The following is a 21,210-nucleotide window of genomic DNA, read 5'->3' as shown; positions in this document are numbered from 1 at the left end:
AAAGTTTGGTTGATTAGTCTGTGGCATTCTTTTAAACTGTTGCTTATGGCGGTCTCTGTGAGCTTCTCAGTGCCGTTCAACCAGCCATTTATCCTGCCTGCAGTAGATGGAATGTGGCAATGGAACACTGGCTGCGCGTGTCATAATAGGCTCTGAGCCTTTATATACTAGCTCACGGCAGCAGCCACCTTCAGTCTGCTGCTGGACAGCCAGCAGCAGCAGGAAAGGTAAGTGATCAGCAACACTCCTGCTAAGGGTAGACAGCTGCTCGTCCCCCCCTTAATTGGTTCTCCTCCCTTCCACCGGTGTTGAGGCGGGTGGGAACAGCAGGGGGTGAGGGTGCTGTGCTAAAATAGTTGGAGTCATGCAGATCTAAAACGCGTGGATTGCTGCAGCAGCAAGCCGAAAAGTGCAGGCATGTAAGGGATCTAGAGGTTGACAACATGTCTTCTTAACGGGAGTCCAGGTGGCCATCTCCACAAATGGACTTTTCAGGATCCGAGGGTGGCACCGTAGGCCGAAACCAATTCTGGTTATCGCTTCTCGGCCTTTTGGCTGCGATCAAGTGCTTTATTGCAGGAGATTGTGGTTGAAGGGCACTCGGGTACCCCTCTCCTTGGCCTGGCAGGATCGTCCACTTTGGTGGACTTAACCTGCTTGCTGCTATTAGGGAGAGGGCTTAGTCCCAGGGTAACGAGTTGCGATCCCCCAGCTTCGAGGTGTTTTTCGCTGCAAGAACACTGGGAGCGCAGATTGCAAGCGGCTGCAATTTGCAACCTTGTTGCGTTTTTCCATGGAGGTTGACCCTAACCTCGTGCCTCTTTATGCGAGGCTAAAAAACTCTGTCCGAGTTCACTTCACGGCGGGTGGCTCGGATATGAGGAAATTAGGTTATGTAGTCCATTACGTGCTCAGGAACCTTCTTGGCGTACAAAGGAATGAAATTCTCTCCATCCAGGATTATCCCAGAAGAGGTGACTATGACATCACATTCACCGGAGAAGGTATTTTTAGAGATGTACTAGAAAAGTTAAAAAAAGTTGAAAATAGTCCTGTTTTGAAAGGGATACAAATTGTTGAGCATGTCCTGGATGAGGTAAGACTGGTTATTGTAAAAGTATTTTCGCCCTTTGTTTCTGCTCCAGAAGTAATGTCATTTCTAGCAATTTATTTTAAAAGTGTTAAATGTATTGGGAAGATATTAAACGAATATAACATATGAACATCTAAGTGGAAATTCCTTGTGAAGTGTATAAGAGATCCAAATACACCAGGTGGTATACGGCTCCCCCCTGCCCGTTTCAAAATTGGGCAAACAAATGGGGATTTTGTTCTTTTCTGGGATGCCAGTATATTGCAGAAATTGTGGGCGCTATGGTCATTCAAAAGAAAACTGTCATGTATCATGTAGAAATTGTGCTAGTGAAGAACATGAGACAAAAGAATGCCCTAAGGAAAAGAAATGTAGTTTTTGCCAGACTCCAGGTCACTTTTATTTTTCTTGCCCTCACAGATTTCGGTAAGATGAGCAAAAGGGGAAGTCCAAGACGTCCAACCAAGGACCAAAAGATCAGACCACCCCTCAGGAGGAGGAACAACAACCTGGAGCCTCTGGAGACAATAAGGGCGTACCAAATAGTGAAGTGTCTCCAGAGTCTATGACAGGTAAAATACCAAATCCCAAAACCTGGCTGCAGGACCTGCGGGAGTCCAAAAGGAGGGCTGAGAAGGAGCAGAAGGGCACTACTGGTAAGGTCAAAAGGGACCGGCAAAAGGCCGACACAGAAGCCCATGCCCAGTCTGGGTCTCCTAGGGCTGAGGGCGCTGAGTGGATAAAGGTGGGTCCTAAGAAAAAGAAAAAGGGTGGTTCGGAGGAGGCAGCAGGAGGTGAACAGATGGACACTTCTCCAGAAGGGGACGTGGACGCTGGACCCTCAGGGGTTTCGGTCTCCGCTGCTACAGGTGGGGACCGGGATCTTGCTGCCTCTGAAGAGTCAGAGGCTCTGCCTTGTGTGCAACCTCCTCCTATAGGACGACCTTCTACAGGTCAAACAGGGGCGGCGGAACCCCTCGGGGACCCACCTGATGAGGAACTGCATGGCCAGCCAATGGAGACCCAGCGGGTTCTGCCAGCCAGCCCTCCGAGCTATGCCAGTGTAGCGTCGGGTTTATATAAATGTGGTAATCTTTCCTCCTCCACGGAGACTCTCGTGACGATACTATCAGATGAGGAGGGAGGCGCAAGCCCAGTGGTCTGATCAAGTTCATCGGACAGGTAAATCCGTTGCTCTTAGTTACCTAAGTAAAATTTCTACATTTTCTAATGATGGCTGAACTCAAAGGTATTTCCCTCAACGTGAGAGGCATAAAATCTAAGACGAGAAGAACTGCTCTTTTTAATTTTTTTACGTGTTTTACTGCATCTGTATTTTTTCTGCAAGAATGTAATATCCCACATGAAATGTCATATCAAAAATATAAAGATGAGTGGAAGTGTGGGCCATCTGTCTGGTCCGGATCGAATGCTGCAGGATCAGCGGGTGTAGCCATACTTTTTAAAGGGAACGTTTTAATTGATTTTATTCAGGAGATTTTACCAGGTCGTATTTTATTAGTGAAAGCTTTTATTGATGGTATTAGATGGCAGTTTTTAAATTTTTATGGATCCCCAGAGAAAAATGAAAGAGCCGAAATGCTTGATCTTTTACCATTATTTATTAATAACTCTGAACCTTTTATCTTAGCAGGGGATTTTAATTGTGTTTTAAAAGGTGAAAACCGGCGCTCCAGCTCTGTAAGCAGGAACTACGATAAAACCTCAGGTATGCTACATGATATAGTCAAAGATGCTAAATTGATAGACATATATAAAGAGTGTCATAGTGACAGCCCAGAGGACGCCGGTTTCACTTGGAGCAATGCTAATTGTAGCTCTAGGATTGATTTTATTTTTGGTTCAGATAAAACAATACCTGCCGAATGTGAAGTTTTAACTAATATATTTTCAGACCATAAACTTTTATCCTTTACCATAAAAGTAAATGACAACAAAAAATGTGGTAAGAAAAGCTGGAAAATGAACGTATCCCTTTTAACCGACCCGCAGATTTTATCAGATTTTATTGAGTTTTATAGGAAATGTAGAAAAGGGAAAAAAACAAATGAGACTATGAGTGTATGGTGGGATAGAATGAAAGTAAAAATAAAAGACTTTTTTATTAAAAAGAGTATATGTAGAGCCAAAGAAAAATATGAAGAATATAGAATTTTAAATACCCGCCTACAAACATTATTTAAGCTCAGAGACAATGGGATAGATGTACAACTTGATATTTCAAACTTAAAAGAAGAGATTTCAAAATGGCTAGAACAAAAAGGAAAAGAGATAATTTTTCGTTCTAGAGTACAACATATAGAAGAAAATGAAAAGTGTTCCAGATATTTTTTTAGGAAAAATAAAAAAGAAAAAGTGATAATTGACCATATAGATGGTGAGAATAATATAAAAAATATGCTGGGTAAAGTTGAGTTTTTTTTTTCTAATCTTTTTAATGGAAAAAATATAGATAATAAATTAATGGATGATTCGCTGCAAGGACTAACAGCTGTTTTAGATCCCGCATCCCAAGAGTTTTTATCCCAAGTTTTAACGGAACAAGAAGTGTTAAAAACTATTAAAAGTTTTAAAACTGGAAAGGTCCCTGGTCCTGATGGCATCCCAATAGAATTTTATGTATGTTTTTATGATATTTTAAAAGATGATTTGTTTTATTTGTTTACTGAGGTTTTTAATAATAAGGTTTTATTAAATTCCTGGAAGAAAGGTGAAGTCTCCCTCCTATACAAAAAAGGCGATAAATCAAAATTAGAAAACTGGAGACCAATAACACTTTTAAATTGTGACTATAAAATAATGGCTAAAATTTGTGCAAATCGTCTAAAAGAAGTCATCAGCAAAGTTATTCATTCTAATCAAGTGTGTGGGGTGCCGGGGCGCAGTATATGGGACAATCTGAATTTAGTGAAAGACTGTATTGAGGATGTGAAAGACAGAAAGGGGAAAATGGCGATTTTATCTATTGATTTTGAAAAAGCATTTGACCGTGTCTCACACTTTTATCTTTTTAAAGTTTTAGAGAAAATGGGCATACCAGAAGGGTTTTTACTATCGCTTAAAGCATTTTACAAGGATTGTACAAGTAAGATTTTAGTGAATGGTTTTAAGACACAAGAGGTATTTTTACGGTCAGGGGTGAAACAGGGATGCCCTCTGTCCCCCCTACTGTTTATCTGTGCACTGGAACCAATGTTATGTGCATTACGCCAAAATAAACAGATATGCGGTGTCCCTCTGCCTGGAAGCGGTGGTTTGGAGGCCAAGGTTGTAGGCTACATGGATGACGTGGCGGTCTTGTGTACAGATGCACCATCACTTACGGCCACTCTCCATCAAGTGCAATCCTTTTGTCTAGCTTCTGGTTTTAAAATCAATTTTAATAAGTGTAACATTTTAAGTGTTGGGGGGATGATTTTACGTGATGTACCAATTAATGTCTCCGAATCCATTTCCATTTTAGGTATATCATTCACTGAAAATAATGATGGTTATAATAGTTGGGAAACAGTTACACAGAAAGTAAATACGAAAATATGTATGTGGAACATGAGGAGACTTACAATGGAGGGTAAAGTATTGGTTTTAAAGATGGTGATTTTACCTCTTTTATTGTATCTTAGCATGGTTTTCCCCCCGCCTGTTAATGTTTTAAAAAAGATAACCAAAACCTGTTTTACCTTCTTTTGGAACTCAAAAATGGAAAAGCTGAAAAGAGAAATCGTGATGAAATCAAAAGTAAAAGGTGGTAAAGATTTTCCAGATTTTAATAGGTTTCTTTTAATCCATCTGTTCATTTACTATTTTAATGCCCTTTTTAAGAATCACTATTGGTCCTTTTTTATGCGTTTTAATACAGGATTTTTTATGAGAAAGTTTGGATGGTATGAAGTTAATATATCTGTGCCCCATGCTTTTAATTTGTCGACGCATTATGAGATTTTAAGGAAAATAGTGTCCGATTTTAATTTAGGGACTAAGAAAATAGAGGAATTAAGAAATAGTAAGAAACTAATTAAAGAAATACGTAAAAGTGAGGAAATATGTAATGTTGACAGATATGATGATGACAAATCTATGTCTATCTGGAAAATGATTAACGTTTTTTATCTTTTTAATGAACAGAGAGATCTGGCTTGGAGTTGCATGCACCGCTGTCTTCCTTGCCGGGCATTCCAATACAGAAGAGGATTTGTGAGGTCTGCCATCTGCCCAAGAGCCGGATGCCAAGAAGAGGAAACGGTGGAACATCTATTATGGACATGTAATTTTGCAAAGGATTTCTGGAGAAGACTGCTCCCCCTACTGGAAAGGGTGGCAGACCTCAAGGACTTTACATATAAAACTGTGCTATACGGACTTATGGAATGCCCCACAATGGACCAGTACACAATGGCTTGGAAGACAGTGAACTGCGCCAAGTCATCTCTCTGGAAAGCGCGCAATATTGCTATTTTTAAACAAGATGTTTTATCAGTGAATGATGTTTTAAGTTTATGTTTATGTGAAATGTATACTTATTATTTAATTGACAAAAAGAAGAATGTACATATTTCGAAAAAATGGCTTGTTCACCAATGGAACCTAATTATTTAAAATCTTTGTATTTTTTTGTTTTGTAAATTTCATTTGTCTTTTAACGTTTGGTATTTGTCTAATTATGCTTGTAATTTGTTAAAGTTTTAATAAACGGTTTTATCCCTCTGCAGGGGATAGCCAAATTAAAAAATCTGTTCTTATCAGTTTAATATCTGATACGTCCCCTATCTGGGGACCATATATTAAATGGATTTTTAGAACAGGGAGATGGAAAAAGAGCTTGCTCTGTCCACTCCACGCATTGACCTGGTATTGCAGTATCTCCAGGACCGGTGCACCCCTTCTTTAATGCAGTTTCTAAAATCAGAAAGAATTGAATTCAATGTCTTTTGTTCATTTTGCTTGTTTGTCGGATTTTGGGATGGACTCTTTGGCTTTGCTTTTCTTCTCCTCATTGGATTTTTCATGTTCAAAGTTGCAGAAGCCAGATGACAAGCTCATTTTGGTTCAACTTCAGCAACTGTGCATTGCATTGCCATGTAATGTAATGCAATGCTATCTATCTAGCTCTCCCTCTTTACTTCCTTTTGGATAAACAGACATATTAGGCAAGCATTTTGGAGCTTTCACCTAAATAACTACAGGTGGTGAGATAAGCTGCACAATATAATTGACCTTTCAGTATATTGTTGCACACACACCATCTATTTAGCAAATGCCCTTGTTATCAACAGCAGCCTTTTAAACTCACCTGAGCTAACAGGTATGTGCGCTGGTTACTCTGCTGCGCTTAAAATTTCTTTTTTGGTTTGCTACAATGCCTTTTCTGAAACGTTGTCTCCCTCTGCTGGAACACTGACTTCTTTCATTTAATGCCTGCAGACTATAAAAGAGAACCCAACCCAAAAAGTTTGGTTGATTAGTCTGTGGCATTCTGTTAAACTGTTGCTTATGGCGGTCTCTGTGAGCTTCTCAGTGACATTCAGCCAGCCAGGTATCCTGCCTGCAGTAGATGGAATGTGGCAATGGAACGCTGGCTGCGCGTGTCATAATAGGCTCTGAGCCTTTATATACCTGCGCACAGCAGCAGCCACCTTCAGTCTGCTGCTGGACAGCCAGCAGCAGCAGGAGAGGTAAGTAATCAGCAGCCCTCCTGCTAAGGGTAGACAGCTGCTCGTTCCACCCCACCCCCCGCCTTAATTGGTTCTCCTCCCTTCCAACGGTGTTGAGGCGGGTGGGAACAGCAGGGGGTGAGGGTGCTGTGTTTAAAGAGGTGGAGTTATGCAGATCTAAAACGCGTGGATTGCAGCAGCAGCAAGCCGAAAAGTGCAGGCATGTAAGGGATCTAGAGGTTGACAACATGTCTTCTTAACGGGAGTCCAGGAGCTCATCTCCACAAATGGACTTTTCAGGATCCTTGGGTGGCTCCGTAGTTCGAAACCAATTCTGGTTATCGCTTCTCGGCCTTTTGGCTAAGATCAAGTGTAGTATCTGTTCTTTTAAGAACACAAGAGCTACGATCTACACTTGACGAGAGCGATCGAACTCGGAAGGAGAAGAGCTTCGGAGCCCAGCTGACATCGGAGAAGGAAGGCGGATATCGGTGGGAGGAAGAAGCTCTAAAGAATCCAGAAGAAGACGAAGACTCGGAGAAGAATTGGGCTGTCCTGTGGAATCTTCGAGGAAGAAAATCATCGAGACAAAGACCTTTCGGGGAATTTGTCCAGAACACGACGGGAGAAGAATCTGCATAGCTCCACCCATTCCGGGAAGAGTTCCAGATCCAGCTCCAAGAAGTAACTGCAGGAGGAAAGCCATGGCAAGCGCTGCGAGGAAGGCCGAAAAGAAGAGCCTGGAGCAGGGGACAGCCAGGAGGGCCCAGCCAGGAGCCGATTCTGACCCCAAGGACTCTGCCTCCACGACTGGCCAGCAGAAGGGACCCCAGAAGCCCCGCCACGAAGCTCCAGCCCTGGAGCCATGGATGCGGCAGACGGTGGCCCTGAAGCTGAAGGAAGTGGATGGGAGGGTGCCGGACATGTCCTCGGACGTGTTCTGCCAGAAGATGCTGCTGGATCGAGGCTTCTCCAGGTCGGACACCCTCAGCATCCAGACCTTCTTGACGGGGATCTTCTTCGTCACCTTCGCCACTGTGAACACCTGCAGGAGGTTCTGGGAAATGGTAAGCGCAAAAGGACCGGATAATTCTTTCTTTGCCTTTACAGGTAGCTGCCCTATCCAGAGGGACGAAAGGAGGATCACGGTCTCCATGCGCAACCCGCACACCCCAGGCCAAGACATCTGTACCTTCCTGAGACGCTTCTGTTTGGTTGTGAAGGAACCCTCTCACATCCTGAATGGACTCGGCTTCTGGACAGGTAAGTGGTCGGTGACCGTTAGACTTCACAGGGACCTGGCGTACTCAGACGGACTTCGGCACCTGCCCCAGACATTCTCCCTGGGCAACTCCTACGGCCTCATCTATTACCCGGACATGCCGCGGAACTGCAGGAGATGCGGCAAGAACGGCCACGAGATGAAGAACTGCAAGGAGGATGCCTGCAGGATTTGTCGAGTGACGGGACACAGCTCGAAGGACTGCCCGAAGAAGACGTCCTGCAACCTGTGTGGGCTGGCGGCTCATCTGTACAAGGATTGCCCCAAGCGTGAGAGATCCTGGGCATCGGTGGTTGCGATGACCCCAGCTCCGGAGGACAAGGCCCCGACGACCAGGCCTGTGAAAGTCAAGGACGCGACGACCAAGGCCCCAGCGGCCAAGGCCGAGACGACCAAGGCCAAAGCGGTCAAGGAGTCGGTGGCCAAAGCCCCAGCGACGGTCCCAGCAGCTCCGAAGCAGAAGAAAAAGTCAAAGGAGGGTAAGAGTTCTGTCACCCCTCTCTCGATCCCTCCCCCTGCCACCCCCGTCCAATCCCCCCCCCACCCCGGCCACCCCTGCTGAGGATTCCACTTCCTCTTCCTCCTTCCCCTACTCCTCAGCAGGTGTCCTTTCCCCTGCCCCGGCAGCCACTCTCCCTCCCCAGACCATGGTAGCGGTGGAATTAACCTTTCCTCCACCTGCCGCTATCTATTCCGAGGAGGATTTTCCCCTTCTTGTCTCCCCAGTTCCAACCCGGGGAAAGAGGAAGGTGAAGGACAGCCCTGCTACTGAATCCTCCAAAAAGAAGATTCTGGATTTCGTAGGCGAAAAGGAGGATACCCTCCCTGAGCCAGAAGAGATGGAGCACATGGTTGAGACCCTGGTGGCTGAGCCAGAAGAGGAGGAACTGGTGGTCGCCGAGATCGAGGCCGCGCTGCTTGACCAGATGGAGGAAGAGGGCCTGCTGGTGATCCCGTCACCAGCAGTCAACACCGACGAGGGACCACCCGACCGGAGTGGTAACTAAGGTGTATTGCCTGCGCTAACTTTTTCTTTTTTACCTACATGATGGCTAATATTAACTTATTTTCCATTAATGTCAGGAGCATCAAGGACAAGTTCAGACGTCAGACTATTTATGCCTTCCTTACTTCCCAGTTGTGTGATGTTTATATGTTGCAGGAATGTTCCCTTCCCTCCTCTAGGTCCTTCAAACATCTGGCCAGGGAGTGGTCCCACGGTCCATCCTACTGGTCCGGTGGGGGTGACTGCAAGTCTGCGGGGGTCGCAATTCTGATCAGGGGGGGCGCATTCACGCTTGAGTCCGTCCAGGAGCTCATCTGCGGCAGGGCTCTTGTTGTAGATGGCAACTGGGCGGGAGAACCTGTCAGGTTCATCAACGTGTATGCGTCCCCACTGAAGAATGAGCGTTTGGAGCTTTTCCAGACCCTGCGGCTTCAGCTTGCCACCACCAGGACCTTAGTGATGGCCGGGGATTTCAACTGCCCCATCGAGGAGGATGGTCGTAGTTCTGGCACATCTGCCAAGTTGGACATCACGTCCAAGCTGCTCATCGAGATGGTAACCGAGGCCTCTCTTCAGGACGTGGTGGGCTCCATGGGGAGAGGCTCCACAAACTATTCGTGGAGCCGACCCGATGGCTCACTCCGCTCCAGGATTGACTTTGGGTTCACCTCTCGGGCAGTCAGGCAGAGTAGGCACTCGATGGTCCCCTGCTTCTTCTCCGACCACAGAGCCATTCACTTACAAGGTGTCCTCGGCGACGGTTTTCCGTCCGGCCCCGGCTCCTGGAAGCTGAATTGTGCTCTGCTGGCTCAGGATGAAGTCGTGGAGGAGCTGAGAGCAGCCTACGCAATGTGGCAGTCCTACAAGGGTAGCTTCCAAACAGTCTCTGATTGGTGGGAATATGTTAAACTTGAGTTTCGCTGTTTCTTTCAGGCCAAGGGTCGACAACAGGCGTGTGAGAAGAGGAGGGACTTCAGAGGGCTGCAGCGCGAGCTGCGGTCGCTGCAGGACCTTCTTCACTGCGGCTGGGACGTGAGGGAGGAGCTGGAGGAGACCAAGAAGAGCCTGAAAAGGCACTTTGAGGAGGAGTCCAAGCGAATCGTCTTCTGTTCCAAAGTGGAGAATCTGGAGAAGGGTGAGAAATGTAACTCATTCTTTTTCAGGAAACTTCATGCCGGTCACACGCCCCTGAACGAGCTGCGAGACGAGAGCGGAAACATGCGACGTGGGAAGGAGGACGTGATGAGGGTCGTCAGCGACTTCTACAGCGAACTCTACTCCCACAAGACTACCGACCCCGACGCTGCTGATAAGTTCCTGTCAGGTATCACTAACCATCTTGATCCTGCAGGCACGGCAGCCTTGGACAAACCTCTGATGGTGGGCGAATTGCTCTCTGCCGCTAAATCCTTTACTACCGGCAGGACCCCGGGCAGTGATGGTCTTCCAGCGGAGCTCTATGTAGCGCTGGGAGACCTCATCTGTCCGGACCTGTTGGACCTGTACGAGGAGATGGTGGTGGAGGGTAGAATGCCTCCATCTTTGAGGGAAGGAATGGTCACGATCCTGTACAAGCGGAAGGGAGAGAGGTGCGACCTGAGGAATTGGCGTCCCATCACTCTGCTCAACGTGGACTACAAGATCCTGGCCAAGACGATGGCGACACGACTTAAGACGGTCATCGGACGGATCATCCACCCGGACCAGACCTGCGGCATCCCTGGACGTCGCATCGCAGACAGCCTCGCTCTCGTGCGGGACACGGTCGAGTACATCAAGGTCCGCCGCGCACACGCGGCCCTGGTCCCCTTGGATCAGGAGAAGGCCTTCGACCGGGTTTCCCACGAGTTCATGGGCCGAGCTCTGCACCGGTTAGGTTTGGGTAACATGTTTTGTTCATATGTCCGTCTGATGTATTTTGATATTCACAGCTCGGTGTTGGTGAACGGCTGGAAGACTGACCCCTTCCCTGTCCTCTCTGGGGTCAGACAAGGCTGCCCTCTATCACCTCTTCTTTTTGTTTGTGTTATAGAACTCTTCGCAGAGGCTATCCGGCAGAATGGAGAGATCAGAGGGATCACCGCACCGGGTCCGGGACGACACGAGGTCAAGTGCTCGCTCTACATGGACGACGTCACCGTCTTCTGCGCTGATCGTGGTTCAGTCGACGCCCTCGTCCAGACGTGTGAGAGGTTCGGCCGGGCTTCAGGGGCCAAAGTCAACTGCAGGAAGTCGGAAGCCATGCTCTTCGGGGATTGGCAGCCGGCCTCCTCCGCCCCCTTCCCCTTCAACATTCAACCGGATTTCCTCAAGGTGCTGGGAGTCTGGTTCGGGAAGGAAGGAGCGGCCCTCAAGTCCTGGCAAGAACGCTTGGCCAAGGTGAAGCAACGGATCGGACTCTGGAGCCTCAGACACCTCACTTGTGAGGGTAAGGCACTCGTCCTGCGTAATGAGGTCCTGCCCGTCTTGCAGTACACGGCGCAGGCCTGGCCCCCACACGTCACTGTGTGCAGGGCCATTACCAGGACAGTGTTTCACTTTGTCTGGGGATCCAAGATGGACAGAGTCAGGCGGGCCGTCATGTACAAGGAGCCTCGCAAGGGTGGGAAGGGCGTTCCAGATATCCCCACCCTCCTGCGATCCTCTTTTGTGTGTGATTGTGTCCGCCGGACTTTGCAAGTCAAGAATGGCTCCGCGGGCAGGTCAATGTCTCGCTTCTTCCTGCTTCCTCTTTGGAGGCGACTCGGCTGGGACAAGTGGGACAGCTCCTTCCCCTACAACTGGACGACGCCATGGTTCTACGGAGACGTCGTTCGATTTGTGGGGGAACATCAACTGGAGGGACTCAAGCCCGACTTGTGGAAGCCCAAAACTATCCACAAGCTCATCAGAGCCAAGGATGACGTGGAGAACATCACAGGACTTCACCAGGACACGCTGGAGACTGTGTGGACAAATGTGTCGTCTGACAGGCTGACCAACGGGCACAAGGACTTGTCGTGGATGGCGATTCAAGGCGGACTGCCCCTCCGGTCATTCATGCATGCCCGGAACCTGTGCAAGACCCGGTACTGCCCAAGGTTCCCCTTCGTGGAGGAAACATCTTTGCACACTTTTTGGGACTGCGGATTTGCACAGCGCCTGTTGACTGCCCTTGAGGACGACCTGAGGAACTCTGTCCCCAGGGCGAGCCTATCGCACCATTCTGTACTTTACGGACTCTTCCCTGGGGTTCATACCGTCGGAGCCATCCAGGAGGCTTGGCGCCTTATGAACTGCTTCAAGGATGCCGTTTGGGTCGCCAGTAGAGATGAGCGTTGTTCTACTCAAACTGTTTGCCAATCTCAAATTCGAGCTGTTTTGGGCGGTGTTCGAGCCGGTCAGCGAACACGAACAATTTGAGAAAAATTCGGCTGTTCGAGGTTATGTTCGATAACTGTTCGTGCACCAAAATCATAACTGGATTTTTTCTCAGTAATGATGAAAATTAATGTTAATACGCAGTTTGAGTGTACAGCGGGGCGGGGGGAGGGGCAGGGGATGGATCTCTGCAGGAACAATGAAGATCTCCATTTTTTTTTCTCTTTCCCGCATTTGCAGTGGGGAGGTGCAATCTGTCAGCCTATCAGCAGCGCACACACGGAGCGAAGTGCTTTTTTTCACACAAGCAAGGGCATGTGTGATTGGCAGTGTATGTCACATGTCCTTGCCCTATAAGACCAAGCCATTTTCCCCGTCGCCACCATTTTCTCACTGCTGCAGCTGCGTGTTAGACGGCACCGCTGTTGCTGTGTGCGCTATACCTTGTTAATTTCAAGCCAATTTTCGCACAAATATACATATAGCTTGGGAGTAGGGAATAGTTGTGATTGCAGTCCTTTTAAGGACTAGGTTACAGCATTTCCTACGACTTTTATCAAGCAGGTCTGTGCTCTTAAATAGATAGATTGTGGGAGTAAAGACTAATTGTAATTGGAGTCCTTTTCAGGACTAGGTTACATCAGTTCCTATCAGTTTTTGCCAGGCAGGTCTGTGCCAGTGCTGTGCAAGTTTTTTTCACAGCATTTGGCTGAATCTAGCAAAGCTAATCCTTTTTGGCCTATTGCAGAGTGTGTTAGTCAGTGGAGTAGCCTATCTGTGTTGCAAGATATACCACCTGTGTATAGAATACCAATTTTTTTACTGCACCTAGTGAAGTAAAATCTTTTGGGCATAGCATCATTCTATTAGTCCATCTATACTGACCTCCAACAGGTTGCAAACTGAATATAATTTTTTTCTGCATCTAGCTCTGAAAAAATATTTGGGCTTCTAGCAGTGTGTGGGACTTGGTCTATTAGTCCATCTATACTGACCTCCATCAGGTTGCAAATTAAAAATAATTTTTTTCTTCATTTATCTCTGAAAAAATATTTGGGCTTCTAGCAGCATGTGGGACTTGTTCTATTAGTCCATCTATACTGACCTCCATCAGGTTGCAAATTAAAAATTATTTTTTTCTGCATCTAGCTCTGAAAAAATATTTGGGCTTCTAGCAGTGTGTGGGACTTGGTCTATTAGTCCATCTATACTGACCTCCATCAGGTTGCAAATTAAAAATAATTTTTTTCTGCATCTAGCTCTGAAAAAATATTTGGGCTTCTAGCAGTGTGTGGGACTTGGTCTATTAGTCCATCTATACTGACCTCCATCAGGTTGCAAATTGAATAAAAAAATTTTCTGCATCTAGCTCTGAAAAAATATTTGGGCTTCTAGCGGTGTGTGGGACTTGGTCTATTAGTCCATCTATACTGACCTCCATCAGGTTGCAAATTAAAAATAATTTTTTTCTGCATCTAGCTCTGAAAAAATATTTGGGCTTCTAGCAGTGTGTGGGACTTGGTATATTAGTCCATCTATACTGATCTCCATCAGGTTGCAAATTAAAAATAATTTTTTTCTTCATTTAGCTCTGAAAAAATATTTGGGCTTCTAGCAGTGTGTGGGACTTGTTCTATTAGTCCTTCTATACTGACCTCCAGCAGGTTGCAAATTGAATATAATTTTTTTCTGCATCTAGCTCTGAAAAAATATTTGGGCTTCTAGCAGTGTGTGGGACTTGGTCTATTAGTCCATCTATACTGACCTCCATCAGGTTGCAAATTGAATAAAAAAAATTTCTGCATCTAGCTCTGAAAAAATATTTGGGCTTCTAGCGGTGTGTGGGACTTGGTCTATTAGTCCATCTATACTGACCTCCATCAGGTTGCAAATTAAAAATAATTTTTTTCTGCATCTAACCCAGCCAATAGTTTTGGCCTAATACCACAGTTTGGCCACTCAGCTCTGCTCGGTTAGCATCCATTGTTTTTTTGTGCAAAGAACTCCAGAGTTGTGAATTAGTTAACCACCAAAATGAGTGGAAAAAGGCCTGCTGCTGGTGGAAAGGGGAATAGGCGTGTTGGGAAGGGGAAAAAAGGTTGTGTCCGTGGGGTAGGTGCAGAAGAAAGACCATCTTCCAGCCAAACTAAAATGTCTACTTCTTTTAGCGGACAATGTGATAAGATCCCTTTCTTACGGCCACGCCAATCGCTACAAATTCCAGATGAGGCACAAAAACAGCAGGTGCTTCAACGGATATCAAGTGCTCCTTTAAGTGGGCTCTCCTCCACATCAACTTCAACATCACAAATACTCCAGTCCTCAAAGGTGTCACCCAAATCGCACTTGCTTCCTCACAGCTCCCAAATCTCCAGCTGCCCGTCTGAGTATGAGGTAGAACAGATGGTTGAGTCTGCAGAGCTGTTTACTCATACTATAGCCTGGGAATCAGAGGTCGACTCCAGCGCTTCTGTGAATCCAGACGAGGAAATGATCTGCACTGATGCCCAGAATCTTTATGAGTCGGATCCAGGACCAGACGCAGAAGGTTCTGACCATAATGTAGACCCTCATTCCCAAACTGTAACTCCTGTTGGTGGAGACAATGAGGAAGACGATGATAAGACTCAAATACCTGATTGGAGCGACAACTTTAGTTTTTTGTCAGGGCAGGAACAGGTTGGCTCTGAGGACGACGGGTGTGATAACGCACAGGGTGATGATGATGAGGTCGGAGATCCCACTTACTGTCAACCCACAGTCAGCCAAGAGATGAGGTCAGCAGAGGAGGTGGAGGAAGATGCTAGTGACGACGAGGTCAGGTTGCGCCTTCCTGGACAGAGACGTAGTACTGGAAGCACGTCAACAACTGCATCCTCAAACACAACTCTGCCTCTCACCACAAGTCGTGGTGGCTCTTCAGGTCGCATGGGTGCTAAGCCTTGCATAGCCTGGGCATTTTTTCAGATCGATAAAGATGACCCAACTCGTGTTATCTGTAACATTTGTCAGCAAAAGCTAAGTAGAGGCCAAAAAATACATAGTTTGAGTACTTCATGCATGAACCGGCACATGGACATGAAGCATAAGTTGCAGTGGGAAGCTCAGTGTGCTACAATGCGGCCTAGCCGGCCGGGCCAACCACCGTCTGCCATATCTTGTGCATCCGCGGCCTCTTCATCCTCTGTGACTGGGGGGACAGCAGTCACACCTGTTTTGGGGCGCAGACCTGCCACCTCTTTACCCGCAACAGCCAGCGTGATTGGCAGGTCATCATTTTCTTTGGAGGTGGTAACTAGAGATGAGCGGTGTTCGACTAGAACTGTTCGCCAATCTCAAATTCGAGCTGTTTTGGGCGGTGTTCGAGTTGTTCGACGAACCCGAACGATTTGCAAAAAATTCGGCTGTTCGAGGTTATGTTCGATAACTGTTCGTGCACCAAAAGCGTGTCCTGCATGTCTGGCGCTATTTAGAGCACCAATCATGCAGGGATTGTCTGCCACTCACTGTAATGCCACAGCCATGGTGGTTGTGGCATTACAGTGATTGCCCAAATCGATGGGAACAGTGCCAACAGTGAAACATGAAAAGCCGGCAATTCAGCAGCGGCATACACCGGTACCCGACAATTTAGAACCGAAAGAATAGAGCTTCACACATAGATTAGATAGAAATAAACATGTCAGCCACATATATATGAAGTACAGTGACAGTGTTGCTTACTGTACTTGTCATTTAGCGTAAAGGATTTATCAAAAAAAATAATAGTGTTTTCATGCACCGTCTCTTTAAAAAAGCCGGCCGGCAATTCAGCATCTGTACCCGACAATTTATAACAGACAGAATAGAGCTTCACACATAGATTAGATAGATAGAAACATGTCAGTCACATATATATGAAGTACAGTGACAGTGTTGGTTACTGTACTTGTCATTTAGTATTAAAATAAAGGATTTATTATTAAAAAAATTGGCGTGGGGTTCCCCTTAATTTTAGGCTCTAGCGGAGGTTAAGCAGACAGCTGGGGCAGATGTTTGAAGCCTGGGAAGGGGGTAATACCCACGGAGCTTCCCAGGCTACTAATATCAGCCCCCAGCTGAATACATAACCTTTACTAGCTATTAAAATGGGGGACCCCCCCAAAAAAATGACGTGGGGTCCCCCCTAATTTAATAGCTAGCAAAGGCTAGGCAGACAGCTGGGGGCTGATATTAATAGCCCAGGAAGGGAGCCATGAATATTGGCCCCCTCCCAGGCTAGAAACACCAGCCGTCAGCCGCCCCAGAAATGGCGCATTCATAGGATGCGCCAATTCTGGCACTTAGCCTCGCTCTTCCACGCTGCCCTGGTGCGGTGGCAGGGGGTAATAGGGTTGGGGTTGATGTCAGCTTATAATGCCAGCTGACATCAAGCCCAGGTTAGTAATGGAGAGGCGTCTATAAGACACCCCCATTACTAACCCCATAGTCAAAGTTAAAAAAAACACAAACACCCAGAATAAAGTCCTTTAATTGAAATAAAGACACAATTCTTTATTGTTCTAAATTAAACCATACTTACCATCACGCCCATTCCAGCTGAAGCCAACGATCTCCTGCAATAAAAGAAAAATAATAAAGCAACCTCATCCTTACCTTTCCATGGTTCCCACGACAGCTTCAGCTCTGCTACATCGAGATGACAGGCTGGACCGCAGCAGAACGCTGCCATCCAGCCTCTCATCCCGCAGACACTGAGAAGCGCAGGCTTGCTTGCGCTGCTCAGCGTCTCTCTGTGACGACATCCAGATGAGCCGAGTTCATGTCCAATGAACTCGGCTCACCTCATGCACGTCACTGACAGCGTGGGAAAATTCTCACGCTGAAGCGGTGAGTGCAGGAGAATTCTCCCACGCTGTCAGTGACGTGCATAAGGTGAGCTCATGTTCAATGAACTCAGCTCACCTCCTGCACGTCACTGACAGCGTGGGAGAATTCTCCTGCACTCAGCGCTTCAGCGTGAGAATTCTCCCACGCTGAAGCGCTGAGTGCAGGAGAATTTTCCCACGCTGTCAGTGACGTGCATAAGGTGAGCTCATGTCCAATGAACTCAGCTCACCTCCTGCACGTCACTGACAGCGTGGGAGAATTCTCCTGCACTCAGCGCTTCAGTGTGAGAATTCTCCCACGCTGAAGCGCTGAGTGCAGGAGAATTTTCCCACGCTGTCAGTGACGTGCATGAGGTGAGCCGAGTTCATTGGACATTAACTCGGCTCATCTGGATGCCCTCACAGAGAGACACTGTGGAGCGCAAGCAAGCCTGCGCTTCTCAGTGTCTGCGGGATGACAGGCTGGATGGCAGCGTTCTGCTGCGGTCCAGCCTGTCATCTCGATGTAGCAGAGCTGAAGCTGTCATGGGAACCATGGAAAGGTAAGGATGATGTTGCTTTATTATTTTTCTTTTATTTCAGGAGATCGTTGGCTTCAGCTGGAATGGGCGTGATGGTAAGTATGGTTTAATTTAGAACAATAAAGAATTGTGTGTTTATTTCAATTAAAGGACTTTTTTCTGGGTGTTGTGTTTTTTTTAAATACTTTACTAGAAATTCATGGTGGTCATGTCTAATATTGGCGTGACCCCATGAATTTCGGGCTTAGGGCCAGCTGATAATGCCAAGCTGGCCCTAACCCCTTTATTACCCAGTGAGCCACCGCATCAGGGCCCTGGATGAGTTGGGTACAGCGCCAGAAGATGGCGCTTCTATGAACGCGCCATTTTCCGGGGTGGCTGCGGACTGCAATTTGCAGCGGGGGTGGCCCAGAAAGCTTGGGCTTCCCTGCGCTGCGGATTCCAGCCCCCAGCTGCCTAGTTGTACCTGGCTGGACACAAAAACAGGGCGAAGCCCCACGTCAATTTTCTTTAAATTATTTCAAGAAATAATTAAGGAAAAAAGGGCTTCCCTACATTGTTGTGTCCGGCCAGGTACAAATAGGCAGCTGGTGGTTGGGGGCAGCCCGTTCCTGCCTGCTGTACCTGGCTGGACACAAATATAGTGTGAAGCCCCACGTCAATTTTTTTTAAATTATTTCATGAATTTCCTGAAATAATTTAAAAAAATTGAAGTGGGGCTTCGCACTATATTTGTGTCCAGCCAGGTACAGCAGGCAGGAACGGGCTGCCCCCATCCACCAGCTGCCTATTTGTACCTGGCCGGACACAACAATATAGGGAAGCCCTTTTTTTCTTAATTATTTCATGAATTTCATGAAATAATTAAAAAAAATTGAAGTGGGGCTTCGCACTATATTTGTGTCCAGCCAGGTACAGCAGGCAGGAACGGGCTGCCCCCAACCACCAGCTGCCTATTTGTACCTGGCCGGACACAACAATATAGGGAAGGCCTTTTTTTCTTAATTATTTCATGAATTTCATGAAATAATTAAAAAAAAAGTACGTGGGGCTTCGCCCTATTTTTGTGTCCAGCCAGGTACAACTAGGCAGCTGGGGGCTGGAATCTGCAGCGCAGGGAGGCCCAAGCTTTCTGGGCCCCCCCCCGCTACAAATTGCAGTCCGCAGCCACCCCGGAAAATGGCGCGTTCATAGAAGCGCCATCTTCTGGCGCTGTACCCAACTCATCCAGGGCCCTGGTGCGGTGGCTCACTGGGTAATAAAGGGGTTAGGGCCAGCTTGGTATTATCAGCTGGCCCCAAGCCCAAAATTCATGGGGTCACGCCAGTATTAGACATGACCGCCATGAATTTCTAGTAAAGTATTTAAAAAAAACACAACACCCAGAATAAAGTCCTTTAATTGAAATAAAGACACAATTCTTTATTGTTCTAAATTAAACCATACTTACCATTACACCCATTCCAGCTGAAGCCAACGATCTCCTGCAATAAAAGAAAAATAATAAACCAACCTCATCCTTACCTTTCCATGGTTCCCACGACAGCTTCAGCTCTGCTACATCGAGATGACTGGCTGGACCGCAGCAGAACGCTGCCATCCAGTCTGTCATCCCGCAGACACTGAGAAGCGCAGGCATGCTTGCGCTCCTCACTGTCTCGCTGTGACGGCATCCAGATGAGCCGAGGTCATGTCCAATGAACTCGGCTCACCTCATGCACGTCACTGACAGCGTGGGAAAATTCTCACGCTGAAGTGCTGAGTGCAGGAGAATTCTCCCACGCTGTCAGTGATGTGCATGAGGTGAGCTCATGTCCAATGAACTCAGCTCACCTCCTGCACGTCACTGACAGCGTGGGAAAATTCTCCTGCAATCAGCGCTTCAGCGTGAGAATTTTCCCACGCTGTCAGTGACGTGCATGAGGTGAGCCGAGTTCATTGGACATGAACTCGGCTCATCTGGATGTCGTCACAGAGAGACGCTGAGCAGCGCAAGCAAGCCTGCGCTTCTCAGTGTCTGCGGGATGACAGGCTGGATGGCAGCGTTCTGCTGCGGTCCAGCCTGTCATCTCGATGTAGCAGAGCTGAAGCTGTCGTGAGAACCATGGAAAGGTAAGGATGAGGTTGCTTTATTATTTTTCTTTTATTGCAGGAGATCGTTGGCTTCAGCTGGAATGGGCGTGATGGTAAGTATGGTTTAATTTAGAACAATAAAGGATTGTGTCTTTATTTCAATTAAAGGACTTTATTCTGGGTGTTTGTGTTTTTTTTAACTTTGACTATGGGGTTAGTAATGGGGGTGTCTTATAGACGCCTCTCCATTACTAACCTGGGCTTGATGTCAGCTGGCATTATAAGCTGACATCAACCCCAACCCTATTACCCCCTGCCACCGCACCAGGGCAGCGTGGAAGAGCGAGGCTAAGTGCCAGAATTGGCGCATCCTATGAATGCGCCATTTCTGGGGCGGCTGACGGCTGGTGTTTCTAGCCTGGGAGGGGGCCAATATTCATGGCTCCCTTCCTGGGCTATTAATATCAGCCCCCAGCTGTCTGCCTAGCCTTTGCTAGCTATTAAATTAGGGGGGACCCCACGTCATTTTTTTTGGGGGGTCCCCCATTTTAATAGCTAGTAAAGGCTATGTATTCAGCTGGGGGCTGATATTAGTAGCCTGGGAAGCTCCGTGGGTATTACCCCCTTCCCAGGCTTCAAACATCTGCCCCAGCTGTCTGCTTAACCTCCGCTAGAGCCTAAAATTAAGGGGAACCCTACGCCAATTTTTTTAATAATAAATCCTTTATTTTAATACTAAATGACAAGTACAGTAACCAACACTATCACTGTACTTCATATATATGTGACTGACATGTTTCTATCTATCTAATCTATGTGTGATGCTCTATCTTTCTGTTCTAAATTGTCGGGTACCGCTGCTGAATTGCCGGCCGGCTTTTTTAAAGAGACAGTGCATGAAAACACTATTATTTTTTTAAATAAATCCTTTACACTAAATGACAAGTGCAGTAACCAACACTATCACTGTACTTATTATATATGTGACTGACATGTTTCTATCTATCTAATCTATGTGTGAAGCTCTATTCTTTCTGTTATAAATTGTCGGGTACAGATGCTGAATTGCCGGCCGGCTTTTTTAAAGAGACGGTGCATGAAAACACTAATATTTTTTTTAATAAATCCTTTACACTAAATGACAAGTGCAGTAACCAACACTGTCACTGTGCTTCTTATATGTGTGACTGACATGTTTCTATCTATCTAATCTATGTGTGATGCTCTATTCCTTCTTGTCTAAATTGTCGGGTACCGGTGTATGCCGCTGCTGAATTTGCCGGCCGGCTTTTTAAAGAGAGTGTCTTCTGAGCAGTTTGTCAGCTTTTGGACACC

General features: G+C 46.8%; 1 non-coding gene and 1 pseudogene across 1 annotated transcript; both read left to right on the top strand.

Annotated features, from left to right (window-relative positions):
* The first annotated feature begins 5,811 nt into the window (after positions 1–5,811).
* On the top strand, positions 5,812–5,996 carry LOC141179728 (U2 spliceosomal RNA). The gene has a single exon (XR_012255714.1). It is a non-coding gene; the product is annotated as a U2 spliceosomal RNA (small nuclear RNA).
* A 1,109-nt stretch (positions 5,997–7,105) lies between these two features.
* Positions 7,106–7,183, top strand: LOC141179982 (U2 spliceosomal RNA; annotated as a pseudogene).
* Positions 7,184–21,210: the final 14,027 nt, after the last annotated feature.

Source organism: Phyllobates terribilis, unplaced genomic scaffold (genome assembly GCF_046119375.1).
Source record: "Phyllobates terribilis strain yellow unplaced genomic scaffold, ASM4611937v1 Scaffold_30__1_contigs__length_15301838, whole genome shotgun sequence".
Classification (NCBI taxonomy): domain Eukaryota; kingdom Metazoa; phylum Chordata; class Amphibia; order Anura; family Dendrobatidae; genus Phyllobates; species Phyllobates terribilis.
Note: the sequence above shows the minus strand (reverse complement) of the source record. Positions and strands in the feature narration are given on the sequence as shown.